Source organism: Macaca mulatta, chromosome 6 (assembly GCF_049350105.2).
Source record: "Macaca mulatta isolate MMU2019108-1 chromosome 6, T2T-MMU8v2.0, whole genome shotgun sequence".
In the NCBI taxonomy this organism is placed as follows: Eukaryota; Metazoa; Chordata; class Mammalia; order Primates; family Cercopithecidae; genus Macaca; species Macaca mulatta.
In genome coordinates, this window is record NC_133411.1 from 5,828,928 (window position 1) to 5,844,083 (window position 15,156).

A 15,156-nucleotide genomic window follows, 5' to 3' on the forward strand; every position below is an offset into this window, starting at 1 on the left:
CAACCTTTCTATATCTTCAGAATCTGACCCCTTGTCACCACGCCACAGCTCTGACTCAGTCTGAGCCATCATCTCTCCTGCCTGCACATCTGCAATGCTTTCCAGCCGGTTGTCCTGCTTCCATGCTGAACTCTCGGCAGTCAGTCTCTCCAAGTCTCTCTGTGGAAGCTGAAGTCCTTAAGAAGGTGTAATAGTTCATTCTCACATTGCTAATAAAGATGTACCTGAGACTGGATAATTTATAAAGGAAAGAGGTTTAATTGACTCAAGTTCAGCATGGCTGGGGAGGACTCACAATCATAGCAGAAGGTGAAGGAGGAGCAAAAGCACATTTTACATGGTGGCAAGCAAGAGCGTGTGTGCAGGGTAACTGCCCTTTATAAAACCACTTGATCTTGTGAGACTTATTCACTATCATGAGAACAGTATGGGAAAACCCACCCTTATGGTTCAATTACCTCCCACCAAGTCCCTCCCATAACATGTGGGGATTATGGAAAACAGAGTTCAAGATAAAATCTGAGTGGTGACACAGTCAAACCATATCAGATGACCCTCAGCAGGCCACGCAATATGCCCCCATTTCAGCCCCTGACAGTGTCTCCCACCCATAGTAGACCATGCACCAGCCCCTGGTGATCCTGGACCTTACCTGACATGATACTCCCACCCTGAATATAGCAATGTAGGCAGCAGTCTATGCAGCCCTCCCAGGCTCTCCTGGGCAACCTGACTCGGGCCTACTTTTAATTTTTCTTCATTTCACAGTCCATCATATGTTAATATTTATTGAGTCATCTTGCTTATTGTTTACTTCCTATCTCCTTCTTCAGAAAGATGAAAGACATTATTTAATGTTAAAAAATGTGCTATCTGCTAATTGGTAATATTGGCCTAAGCCCTGTGCAAGTACACCAGCTTTTAGCAGGAACCAAACGACTCCCCACGTATGAATTTCAGTCTTTACAATCAATGTGCTTCATGTTCCTGAGTCTATGGTAGAGCTTGCCTTATTCATGTCGTGAGCAACACACTTGAAGAAATAACATAATAAAAATGCTTCTTTCATTCAGTGCAATGATTAACGTATCAGGTACCATTTTAATTTTATTAATAAAATATTTCACAGTAGTATTTCTTTTAAACTAACTTAATAGAAACAATTATTTTTTATCTGTTTTCACACTGAGGCTTTAATAGAAGATATTCTACAAATATATTAATTTATGCCTAATTTGTTTAAACAAAAAAAAAACCCTACACAATATTTTTTACAAATTAATTATTAGATGTAGGGCTGTGAGTAACTTAATTTCTGAAGCCTCTTGGAGGGAATGGCATTAATACACTAAATGTCACATCAGTAGACACAATGTGGGATGAGGTATACACAGATGGAATCACAATAGGAGGCTCGAAAGAAGTAGGAAGAGACAGCTATATATCTTCTGTGCTTCTTTTTAAATATCTATTTTTCATTTCAGAGTTTCTCATTCCCTTAGGTGCAGTATGAACTTAAAAGCAACCTAGATTCTTCATAGGACTTTTAGAGTATATGATAGATCAATAATTTGTTGGTTTGTTTATGAAATATGCCAACTTACTAGGACAGAGTCATTTTTAAGAGGAAGCCAAGATCAATATATATGTGCATAGATTTATGGGTGTTTTTGTTACAATCAGAATAAGTCCGTTTAAAGAACTCTAAACGGCAAGGCTGGCTGTTTTTCCTGTGATCTATTGGCTCATGGGTGCCACTTTAATTCCAGAGACTAAAAATATCACATCTGAGACTTTCATTCTGATAAACTCTCCTTGAATGTAACTAATTTTAACAGTCAGATTTTTAAATTGCAGACAAATAACAACCCAGCTGTAACTTACCAGCATAATCTCTAGAATTTGCTCCCTTTCTTAGGAGTACCAAATAATTGTTCCTGCCAGTGGATTTTAGAGTTATAGCCTTCTGAATTTTAATACTGCATTTTTTCCTTTACAGAATTAAAGAAAGGAGGCAGAATTATGGACTTAAACATGTGTTATGGCTTAACTATTGAACCACACCTGTGTTCCCACATGACCCAGCTGTGATACCTTTCTTTGTATAGCTGGTTGGATCTCATCCATGCCACTCTGGACAATCTAGTTTGGGTAAAGACAGAAGACACAAGTAAACGTCCTCATTAGGTTTATTAATTTCAGTGATACTTTCATTCTGTTGGTTTACTGAGCATAATCAGCTGGTCTATTGACATTGCACAATTAGCCCAAAGAGATGGGTTGGTTTCAGGTAGTCTAACTAAATAGAAGGGACGAGAAACATTGTGACATGGCAGCAGCATCTTTCTAAAGCTCTCATGGACATAACTTTAAGACGACGTATGGGGCAAGTTAATACTCTCCAGCTACAGAGTCGGGAGTGTGGTAGTTATCTCCATCTTACATTTCAGTTGTGATCATTTTCATCACACACTCCCCACGGTGCGGCTCACTTTAATGGTGAATGTAATAAACTTCTCTCATCCTTCCCCACCCTCAACTGCATGTAGGTTTCTGACCAGAAAGGTAAACACAGTGTCATCTAACTTTTAAGGTGTTAATCACTAATCGAAGGATAAAGACTGTTGTCTTAAATCCTAAAACTATTAAAATGCATCAAAATTGTGCAAGCATATGGGGAAGATGGGATCAAGGTTATTTTAGCCACAATTTCTTATTTGACAAGTAAGAAATTAAATTTATTTTTTTTTCCATTCATAGTATTTGATAAGAGAATGATTCCAATTAGATCACCCCTAGGTAAACAGAGTTTCTTCCTTTTAGGGATCTGTGAGGAAAGACATTTAGAGTCTCCTCTCCTTGGCTCTTGACCTGAGCCTCTACTGTGCTCAGTTGGAGGGTGAAATCCGGAATCGCATACTCAAACACCTGCACTGTTCTTCCAAAAACAACCAAGTTGAAACGGTAAACGACTCATCTGGTATCTCTTAAGCTAAGGTGCAAAGGTGCAACATCATCAGTGAATACATTCAGTTGCGTATGTACCTAAACAGTGTATTTCCAGCTTCCTCCTAATCTGATCCCAACTCATCTATCCCTCCTCTGCATCTCTTCCTGCTTCCCACCTGCATGGTCTCCTCCCCTTAGCCTACCATGTCTCACTGCTCTTGATCATGTGTGTCACTGCTAAGTCCCTGGGACTTTGCCCAGTGTCTGTCTCCCTAACTGTTGTGGTTAACATCATTCCCAGCTTTTTAAAGCACCCGTAACACAGATTTTAGTGCATACTATCATGAGCTATTACATGCTGCCTTGCGCCATTCATTAAATGCTTTATATTTTCATTCCTCCACCAGATTGAAAGTCCTTTAATGGAAGAGCTCTATCCTGCGGATTCGATCGAGAGTCAATCATGTGGAAGAGAACTGGTTGCTTTATTAAGAAATTTTGCTAGGTGCATCAGAAAAAATGACTCCGAAGGGGAAAGAAAGATTACAGTAAAATAGTCATCCCAGGAACATCACAGAGACTTTGGACAAGAGAAGGAGGAGAAGAATACATGGGTGGCAAGGAAAGGAAGGAGAGATTAGGAACATTAGAAGAACATAGAGAATGTCTTATAATGATTCGTAGATATCTAACAGTCATGTTAGCAAATATTTAGCAATATATAAAATTGTAATAACCATGTCAAATAAGCAAGGGTAGAATTGCATGCCATTACCATAAGGTTGACCCCTTGGGGAGTGTTTTGAGGGAAATGTTTACTATCTTGGGTCTCTTTTTCTTGCACCAAAGCTCAGCTCTACTGTAATTTCTAAGGAGAAACAAAATGAGAGTCAGAATTAAAAATCCTAGAAGAAACCCTAGGTAGTACCATTCAGGACATAGGCATGGGCGAAGACTTCATGTCTAAAACACCAAAAGCAATGGCAGCAAAAGCCAAATTTGATAAATGGGATCTAATTAAACTAAAGAGCTTCTGCACAGCAAAAGAAACTACCATCAGAGTGAACAGGCAACCTACAGAATGGGAGGAAATTTTTGCAAGCTACTCATCTGACAAAGGGCTAATATCCAGAACCTACAAAGAACTCAAACAAATTTACAAGAAAAAAACAAACAACCCCATCAAAAAGTGGGCAAAGGATATGAACAGACATTTCTCAAAAGAAGACATTCATACAGCCAACAGACACATGAAAAAATGCTCATCATCACTGGCCATCAGAGAAATGCAAATCAAAACCACAATGAGATACCATCTCACACCAGTTAGAATGGTGATCATTAAAAAGTCAGGAAACAACAGGTGCTGGAGAGGATGTGGAGAAATAGGAACACTTTTACACTGTTGGTGGGATTGTAAACTAGTTCAACCATTATGGAAAATAGTATGGCGATTCCTCAAAGACCTAGAACTAGATGTACCATATGACCCAGCCATCCCATTACTGGGGATATATCCAAAGGATTATAAATCATGCTGCTATAAAGACACATGCACACGTATGTTTACTGCGGCACTATTCACAATAGCAAAGACTTGGAATCAACCCAAATGTCCATCAGTGACAGATTGGATTAAGAAAATGTGGCACATATACACCATGGAATACTATGCAGCCATCAAAAAGGATGAGTTTGTGTCCTTTGTAGGGACATGGATGCAGCTGGAAACCATCATTCTTAGCAAACTATCACAAGAACAGAAAACCAAACACCGCATGTTCTCACTCATAGGTGGGAACTGAACAATGAGACCACTTGGACTCGGGAAGGGGAACATCACACACCGGGGCCTCTTATGGGGAGGGGGTAGGGGGGAGGGATTGCATTGGGAGTTATACCTGATGTAAATGACGAGTTGATGGGTGCTGACGAGTTGATGGGTGCAGCACACCAACATGGCACAAGTATACATATGTAACAAACCTGCACGTTATGCACATGTACCCTGGAACTTAAAGTATAATAATAATAATTAATAAATAAATAAATAAAAAAGAAAAAAAGCAGGCAGGTAAACAGCAAAAAAAAAAAAGATTAAGTTATATTCTTATTCAATTTGACATGTTTGTCATAATTGATTTGAAACTTTTCTGCAGAATTTCTTGTCAGTATGTCCAAGACATACATCTCATGTTTTAAATACTCTGAAAGGATGTTTTCAGAATTCAAATCAGTGTCTGGCTCTGCGACTTTAGGAAGAATTGTGAACACATCACAGACCCTTTTTTCCAATATTGATTGAATTTCTCATGGAAGTCTTCCTCACTCAACTTTTTAGCCTTTACAATTAAAAGCCAATTTTTGGCTCCTTTCCAATAATTTGTTTTATAATCTCCCTTTTTCTCATCCAGCCTTTCTTAAAATTTTTAAAAAACTAATAAGTTCACTGGCTTTTCTTTTGCTGTCTGAAAGAAGTTGCTTTTTAAGGATTATTAGCTTATTTTCAAAATTGAACTCATTTTTCCAAATTGAGCTTACATTTCCATTGAACTTATATTTCATTCTCTTAGTCTTCATTAAAATGTGTTTCAAGTTCTTGCTACATAGCTTCATATTCTTTTGTAACTGGAGCCTCAAATGTGCTTGTTTCGAGTGTGTGAATTTTTCTATTCTGAATCTGGTTGATCAGCTGGTTCTGTAAGCCCAGCACACGATTCTTCAGCTCCCAGGTCCAGTGGTTATACATGGTTTCCAGTTTGCTCATGACCATGACTTCTTGGATGTTCCTGAAACCAAAAATAAAGTTCTCATGTACCAAATCTCTCCACACCTTTCAGGTGTGTGCTAGACTTCATTGTGGGTGTTCTCAATATTGATGGGCTTTTTAGTTGCCAAGGTGAGTTGCAATTTGATAGCCTGATTTTGGCACTTCCTTTTACATAGAATCAGTTGGAGAAATTTCTATCTAACTAGCAATATGTCAAATTAAGAACAGGAACAATGAATATCATTCTTATTACTGCTATGCAATCTGTGAATATTTATAACTTCTCTCATCTTTGTCAATATAAATTTCTCCTCAGAAGGAGACTTTTAAGGTTCTTGGACTTCAAAAACTGCTGCCTTGCCCAATGGAAATAATATAACTTCAAAAATAATCCTGAAATTCTGAATGCTTGCCTTATTGAGAATTTATTGCATCTATCTTAAATTTACAATGGATATCTCTGTGTTTTTAAATGGTATGGACACTTAAGAATATCAAATCAGAAGTGTATTTTTGACCTTCTTAAAATGCAAGGAACAAATAAATGACTCTTACTCTCTTAAAAAAAAAAAAGAAGTTACAGTGTGGACTGTTTTCTGCTCCAGATCAAGCCTTGGTGTGGGGAACACCGATGGAGGTGAGTCCTAGGCTTTGTGCCATTCCACTCCCCACTCTGGATGTGCACTCATCCGGCTATCGGAGGCGGGAAGCATCGTCAAGAGATGAGGGCCTCCATTCGTGCTCCTTGGTCCTCTCCCAGGAAGGAAATCTCCTGGATGTTATCTAATTTCTCCAAGTCAGTTTTCTCGTAGGTCACATAGGGATGATGATAGCATCCAGCTCACTGAGACGCTGCAAATACTAAATGCATCGGGCCTGTATTGTAAGGCATCCATGCTAATACCTATGGGCCCTAGTTGCAAGGAATATAAAGGCAGTGTTGTTACATGGTGCAAAGGAATCGAGGCTGTCTTCAGAGAAATGGGCCATGATGAAAAGGGCTCTAGTAGGGGAGGTGGTGCAGAGACAACAGTTCCGGTGGTGCAGACTGGAGGACTTATCCCTGGACAGAAACAGGAGCCACCACAGCAATCACAGCAGCAGCTTGCAGTCACAGCTCTGCACTTGCCAGGCTCTTATAAGCAGTCAGTGTTTTCTGGATTACTCCATTTAATCTTCCAAATGAGGTTAAGTCCCACTGTTCCGCCACTGAACTGATAAAACCACTACCTCAGGTCACCCAGAATTAGGAGAGCTTATATCTGAACCCCAGCATGCTGATCCTTGATCCACACTAAACTGTTCTTTCTCTATTTTATATTAGTTTAAATAACTGAAATGATGTCTACGTATTTGGGTGACAAAAGGACGGATCCAGCTCCACAGAGTGAACCTCTGCAATTCAGCACTCTCAACAGATGTTGGCTGAGGTTCTAAGGCTGAAAAACAATGTCAAACGCAGGGCCTGTGCTTAGAACACACACGGGTCAGAAGCTGGGAAGCCCATCCTTTCATCTATTAGGAGGGCAAGAAAGAATTTTCTGAGCACCTGCATGACTGCAGACCAATGCAGAGATGCTACTTCCTCTTTGCCCTCAGCAGACAGGCTGGTAAATATCTGCACCTCTCATGTACTTCCCTCTAACAACACTGGTTTTGGAAATAATGCTGAATTCAAATAAACTCATCATTTTGTTGATGTTTATTTAAAATTGTATGTAGATAGCCAGGGCAACATGGCTACGAATGTGTGTTTAGTAGATTAGCATGAATAAAATTCAATAGATTGTTTTCTTTTAATATATATCTTAGAAAAACAGTCAATAAATTTCCTCAATATTCTTAAAGGCAGCTGTGGCCTTACTCTTTATCCCTAAGTCATATGTAAGAAATCACTGTTTTTATCATATTTCAGTACAATATTCAGAAATTGGGGTTGGAGCTGGGGTCAAGGAGCTCCCCACTCTTTGGCTGGTAAGTTAGGGCATCTGTGACTGGGACTGAAGACTCCAGAGGTTGACACACCTCTCACCCGTGACTTCAGGCGGAAGACTACTCCTGGGCTGTTTTTAGGCATTCCAAATAACAGCACTTGTCCATTTCACTGTCCACGTGGCTACTCTGCAAATAATGGAAATATTTCCACATGCATACATCGAGGTATGATCAATTGTGGGTGACTATAAAGTAGTAATAAAATCATCCTTTTAAATAACTGAAATGGCAATTGACCATTAAGCCTGTTATTCATACCAGCAACATTTCAATGATTCAGAAATAAGGAAAATGGGTAAAGTGTTTACATTTTGCAGTTCCAAACTACTTGTATCTTTTAGAACAACAACAGCAACACACTCTCGGTCTCTCAATGTAGACACATACATGCATACATAGACACACACATCCCTGTATGCGCATATACAGATGTGTCTGTATGAAAGCAACAATAAAAATATACTTTTAGCATTTTATACAAATTTTCTAATTTTGAGAATATTTGGCACACCAAGAAAGAGGCCAGTTGGAATATTTTGGCTCTTAAGGCTCACAGGAGAGAGGAAAAGAGAAGGGGAAAAGGACAATGCAGTTGTAGGGTCCAGGTCCAGGCCCAGTATGAGCGTGGAGATGCCACAACGATGGAGAAGTGCAGGACAAAGCATTAGAAATAGACACGAAGGTTCTGCTCACCTGTTTCAGGACAGTAGGGAGATCACCCTGGCACCGCGGGCATGTTCATCACTGCCAAACCAGAGAGCAGACCATCCATTAATGACGCAGAAGAATGATCACTGTAGGGACGGGGGTCACTGAAGCGAAGCACTGCCACCAGGAACATCCGTGTGTTCGTATGTGCCTTATGCCGAGTTCGTATTACTGAGCAATGTCTAGAATTCCCAGGGGTTCACGTAAAAGTCAAAAGTTTGGAAACCTATTATTTATAGTAATGCCCTTTTAAAGCATTCTCTAGGAAGTCACTATGAGCTTTTTGTAATTCAAATTCTACAGAAGTATATAGAGTCCTTTCCTCTCTAGACTCTAGCCAAGGGCTCTATAATGTAAACTTAAGAGCACTTCCTGTTTGTATTAAAACAACAACAATAACAGAGAGCTGTATGGCTCCCAGTTAGAAAGTATCTCTTAGGTGTTGATGCTTCATGAAGCACAATGATGGTTCTGAGGCGGGTGCAAGTGATTTTGGATTAAATGACCCTAAGACGTGACTTGTAAAGATGACACGTGGTCAAAGAGAAGTGGTATGGGGGAGAGAGCGAATCCTAAAAAAGAGACAAGCCTCGTTTACACTTTATTCGTAAACTTCATTTTAGAACACTTTTAGGTTTACAGAAAAGTTATGCAGTATAGAGAGTTCCTATATACCCTGCACCCAGTTTGCCTATTATTAACAGCTTGTATTAACATAGTACATTTGTTAAAAGCAATGGACCAGTATTGGCACGTTATGTTACCTAACATCCTATTTCTGTTCCCGCATGCCATTCAAGATACCCCATCACATCTACTTGTGTCTCCTTAAGCTCCTTTTGAGTTTGAAAGCTCGAGGCATTCCCTGTCTTTAATGACCCTGGCAGTTTTGAGGGGCATTGATTAGATGTTTTATACGGCATTCTTCAGCTGGGGTTTGTCTGATGTTTTTCTCATGATTAGGCTTTTTTTTTTTTCTTTATTGTGATTTTATTTTTAACTTTAGCATAACAATCAACTTCCCAACCACAATCCTCTTAAAGTGAGATAAAATTAATTTTTAATGACTAAGAACACATCTAGTTGGGCAGAAGTGGAACAAAACCCAGGGTCAGCTCATTGGCTGTGATCCAGAGCTCCGCTTAAGACATGCATGGTCTTAGAGACCCATCATTTGCCTTGAGAAAATGAAGTGGCTGAATTATTTTCCCTAAATAAATAGTGTCTGGCATAGAGTTAGGCCTCATGACTGTCTGACAAATATTGAATGTCTCTGCTCAAGGAATTACAAATAAAAAATGAAAATTTACCTGTGTCTGTCTGTCTATCCTATCTATCTATCTATCTATCTATCTATCTATCTATCTATCTATCTATCATCTATCTATCTATCCATCTGATATGGTTTGGCTCTGTGTCCCCACCAAATCTCATCTTGAATTGTACTCCCATAATTCCCACATGTTGTGGGAGGGACCTTGTGGGAGATAATTTGAATCATGGGGGTGGTTTCTCCCATACTGTTCTCATAGTAGTGATTAGGCTTTGATGATGTGTTTTTAGGAAGAAGGGCACAGAGGTTAAGTGTCATTTTCCTCACAACATAGCAAGTGTATGTATTGGGCTACATCAAAATAAATACCCCAAAACACATTTTCAACTCCTAGTTCCCAGAACCTATAAATGTGACTGTACTTGAACTAGCTTATTTGCAGGTTTAACTGCATTAGAGATCTTGAGATGAGATCATCCTGGATTTAGAGTAGACCCAAAACCCAAGGACTGTGTCCTTGCAAGAGAAAGTTGATGGGAGATTTGAACACAGAAACACATGGGGGATAAGGCCATGGGAAGATGGAGACAGATACTGGAGCAATGCAGCCCCAAGCCAAGGAAGCCCAGGGCACCAGAAGCTGAAAGAAGCAAGGGAGGGCCCTCCCATGGAGCCTTCAGGGGCAGTGTGGCCCAGCTGACACCTTCGTTCCAGACCTTTGGCCTCTGAACTCTGAGAGAATAAATTTCCTTTGTTTTAAGCAACCCAATTTATGGTCATTTGTTACACTAGCCCTTGGAGATGGAACAGGCATTTACTATCCACATGACTTCACCACTGATGTGAACCTTGATCACCTAGGGGAGGTGGGATTGTCAGATCTCTCCACTGTTATCTGTGACTATTGCATGGTCACAATGATGCGTAGTAACTAACCTTACTATGCATGGTCACAGTTCGCACTCAAGGAATGGGAACTATGCACCACCTCCTTGCAGACACCTTAGATACATCTATGTTTGAAATCCTTTTGGAATTCTTCTTCATGGGAAACCTGTCTCTTCTTCTCTTCACCTTATTTACTTATTTAATCATTTATTTATGACCGTATAGACTCATGGATATTTATGTTTTGGATTTTAATCCAATACTACATTATTCTTTTTGTTGGTAACTTGTGCCAGATTTGGTCACTGGGAATTCTACCAGTTGATTCTTGCATTTCTTTGAAATAATCTCATTATTGCAGGTTTTTTTGTTGTTGTTTTGCTGTTGTTGTTTGTTGTTTTTGTGTGTGTGTGTGGATTTGCCTTGTATTTTTTTGTTTTGTGAACACTTTCTGAATTTCTAGCAAATGGTGCTCCAGGCTCATCTTGCGAGTTTGCTGCTTCTGAACTGGAACCAGCCATTTCTCCAGGAGTCCTCCTTCCCCTTCTTGGAGAACACCATCAGATGTAAAGAGCTGGATGCTGGCTGGGTTCTTGCTAGTGCGTTGAGTTTGCTTTTTGATTTGCTATATATTACCTATTTGTCCTTGAATATGCTACTTAGCCTCTCTGTTTCATTTTATTTAACTTTTAATGAGGGTTATAAAATACCAAAAATAATTCCTAACCAATCTTGATTTAATGAACTATCAAAACTAATACCTATTTTCCATTTGCCCTTTAAACCATCTGACTAGTGACTACACAAAGGAAAGATCTGATGACGTGAAGTCACTTAAAAATCCTAGAAAATGAGATATTTGAGCCACTCACAGGGAGAAAGCAAAGTGTAAAAACTGGAAGTGTTCAACATTCAAATTACTTTGCATATTACCTGTAAGATTTCACCATCTTACTGGAAGCACAAGCACAGAAATTGTGAACTAAGCCTTTTGTGTACATTTTTTCAAGAAGGAGAACTTGGAAATTAAAACAGCAACAGATCCATATTCAAACAAGTTGATTCTGCCCTTTTTGAAAGATTGATAAATAAATGGACACATTTTGTTTAACTGGTGAGTCACGAGGGGCTTCAGCCAGTGGCTGATTACCAGCAGGTCTGGAATATTTTTGTGTTTTAATAGCTCCCATGCTGTCTTGGTGTGTACTGGCTAACTGTACCCCCAGCATGGGAGTCTGAGGTTAACAATTTCATGCCATAACTGATTCTTCAGTAACCAGTTGGTGAACCTGCCAAGAGGGCTTTACCACTATGATTTCCTGAGGCAGGTGTAGGACAACTCCTGGCAGGCAGAGTCTTTCCACATTCTGGTCTGTGAAACCATCACTGCCATTGTCTCCTCCTTGTCAGCATTAGCCTTGACTCCAGGATGACTTGACTCTGCCCAACCAGAGATGTTCTTTGGCAGAGTTTTTGGCTGCATTCTAACTGTGTCTGTAAATTGAAAGTGCAGAGATTTTGGTGAGACATTATGAAGATCAGCACCACCAGTGCAATCCCTAATCTCCTTACGTCTAGTTTTCTCTTCTGTATGAAGGGAAGTATAACTCTTAATGTGTATGGCAAAAATTAAAACAAGAAATTAATGCTATGAGATGTTTGTAAGGAGCATTCAATAAACGTATCTATTGCCAGCTGCATTTTATATAGACAAAGATGTAATGAGTGGCAAGGCAGGCAGGCAGAGAGAAGATTGAGAGGCAGCATGGGGGCACTTCAGACAGAAGGATGCCTATGGTGCTGTGGGAGCAAAATGAAAACATTATATAATTACTTTCCATCTGCCAGGAATTGCTCTAAATGCTTTCCAGGTGGTTCTCACTTGCTCCTCAGCTAGTGCATTAAAGCCTTCTCACTTCACCGGATAAAAACTGGGGCACAGAGAGGGCTGCCCCTTGTCCAGAGTCCATCACTTCTCCAATCCAGATGCTGGCTCCAGGCCCACTTTGAGTGCTGCTGGCTTGTCCCGGAGGACTGCGCATGAGAACAGGAGCTCTTGGAAGCACAGTCTTTGTTCGGAGAGCAGTTAGTTAAGCAAAGGATGAAGGAATTATAATTGGGGAGACGGCATGACTACTGCAAAGGTTTGGTGCCCCACATGGCCAGGGACTCTCTAGCAGGGGTGATTGCCTTTGAGGGCTTTTTGGGGGAGGGATGGGTGTGTACCTGGAAGTCACATACAATGGCTGGTTATTAAACGCTAATGAATCCGTGCACATTTTATCAAATGTCTTCTTTTCTGGTGAAAATAATATATGGTTCTCCTGAACTCTCAGGGGAATGGAAGGAAAAGGGCTAGTTGGCACACAATTGAGCATGCACATCTTTTATTCTAAAAAATATTGAGACCTGAAAATATGAGCAAGATAGATGGTAAGGAGGCAAAAAAAAAAAAAAAAAGGATGTCTATTAGACCAGGAGTCCCCAACCTCTGGGTCATGGACTGGTACTGGTCCATGGCCCATTAGGAACTGGGCCACACAGCAGGGGGTGAGCAAACAAAGCTTCACCTGTGTTTACAGCGGCTTCCCATCACTCGCATTACTGCCTGAGCTCCACCTCCTGTCAGATCAGCAGCGGCATCAGATTCTCATAGTTCTTCACAATTCCACTGTGAACTGTGCAAGTGAGGGATTTAGGTTGTGTGCTCCTTATGATCATCTAATGCCTGATGATCTGAGGTGAACAGCTTCATCTTCAAACCATCCCCCCCTCAACACCCTGTCCATGGAAAAACTGTCTTCCATAAAACAATACACTAGTGCCAAAAAGTTGGCGACCGTTGTATGCCAATGGCAACTATATTGCTAGAACTGTGGCAACAAACCGGATTTTTTAAACAACAAAAATTTGCTAGGCGTGGTAAGATGCCTGTAGTTCCAGCTATTTAGGAGGTTAAAGCAGGAGGATTGCTTGAGCCCAGGAGTTTGAGTCTAGAGTGGGCAACATAGTGAGACCCCTGTCTCCAAAAAAAAAAAAAATCAAAACAACAGAAATTATTACCTGATAGCTTTGGAGGCCAGAAGCCGAAGATCCATGGGTTGGCAGAGCTAATTCTTTCTCAGACTGGAAAGGGGATGCTGTTCCAGGCTTCTCTCATAGCTTCTACAGTTTGATGGCAATATTCAGCATTCTTGGACTTGTAGAAGCTTCACCCCAAACTCCGCCTTCAACTTCATATGGTGTGCTCTCCATGTTCATATCTATCTCCACAATTTTCTCTTTTGTAAGGACATCAGTCATATTGATTAGAACCCACCTTAATGAGGTCATTTTAAGTAGATTACCTCTTTAAGGACCCACCCTCCAAAGAAGGTCAAGCTTGGAGGTACTAAATGCTGGGACTTCAAGATATATTTGGGGCAGGTTGGAGGGACACAATTAAACCCATCACAGTGAGAGTAGTTAAAACCATGTACTAAGTATAAATTATAACAGTAGGATAGTCCTTCATGTTTATTTGAAGCACGTGAAAATTATTCACAAAAAAATTCTCACGTTAGTGGTTGCAACTTCAGTTAATTTTTTTTTTTTTTGAGACGGAGTCTCGCTCTGTTGCCCAGGCTGGAGTGCAGTGGTGTGATCTCGGCTCACTGCAAGCTCCGCCTCCCGCGTTCATGCCATTCTCCTGCCTCAGTCTCCCGAGTAGCTAGGACCACAGGTGCCCACCACCACGCCCGGCTAAGTTTTTGTATTTTTAGTAAAGATGGGGTTTCACTGTGTTAGCCAAGATGGTCTTGATCTCCTGACCTCGTGATCCACCCACCTCGGCCTCCCAAAGTGCTGGGATTACAGGAGTGAGCCACCGCGCCTGGTCTAGTTACATATTTTTAAATGTTATTTATCTCTTACAGGCTGTTATAAAATCATCCAAATATCTTTATTTTATACTAATCAAAGAATAACAGCACTTAAATTTGTCATCACTCTGAATGTGCTACAGCATTTCGGAATTGTTTGCATAGTCTTTTTAATCATGAGAATTGAATATATTTTTGGTGTGACATTGTTAATGTACATAAAAAATAAAGTTGTATCTAAAATGCATTTTACTTCAGTTGGAAGTGGAAGGAATAAGATTTATTCTTATGTCAAATTAATTTTTCACAGCTCTTCACAATACAGTTCTAAGTTAAATAATGTTTATTTTAGATAACTTAAAATCATCATTTTTGTTTAACACATTCATGAGAAGCAAAAGTCTATTTTATAGGCCAGAAGAACAAAGGAACATTGTAAAAATAAACTTTTAAAAATGGATCTATTTCTCCCCCAAAGAGAAACTATTCTAAATCCACCAATGGGTGTCATTTAGAGCAACTGTTCCCAAATTGTTCTGGGATGTGTGCGGGTCCCTGAGGTCCCTCCAGGTGACCCGCAGGCTAATCTCATGTAGTATTGATGCTTCTAATATGAAAATGTCTATATTTTAGTTTCCAGAATGGATGGTTTATGAATAATGTATAATATTTAATAAAACCAGACACTGCCTCATTAATGTCTCATCAAAAGT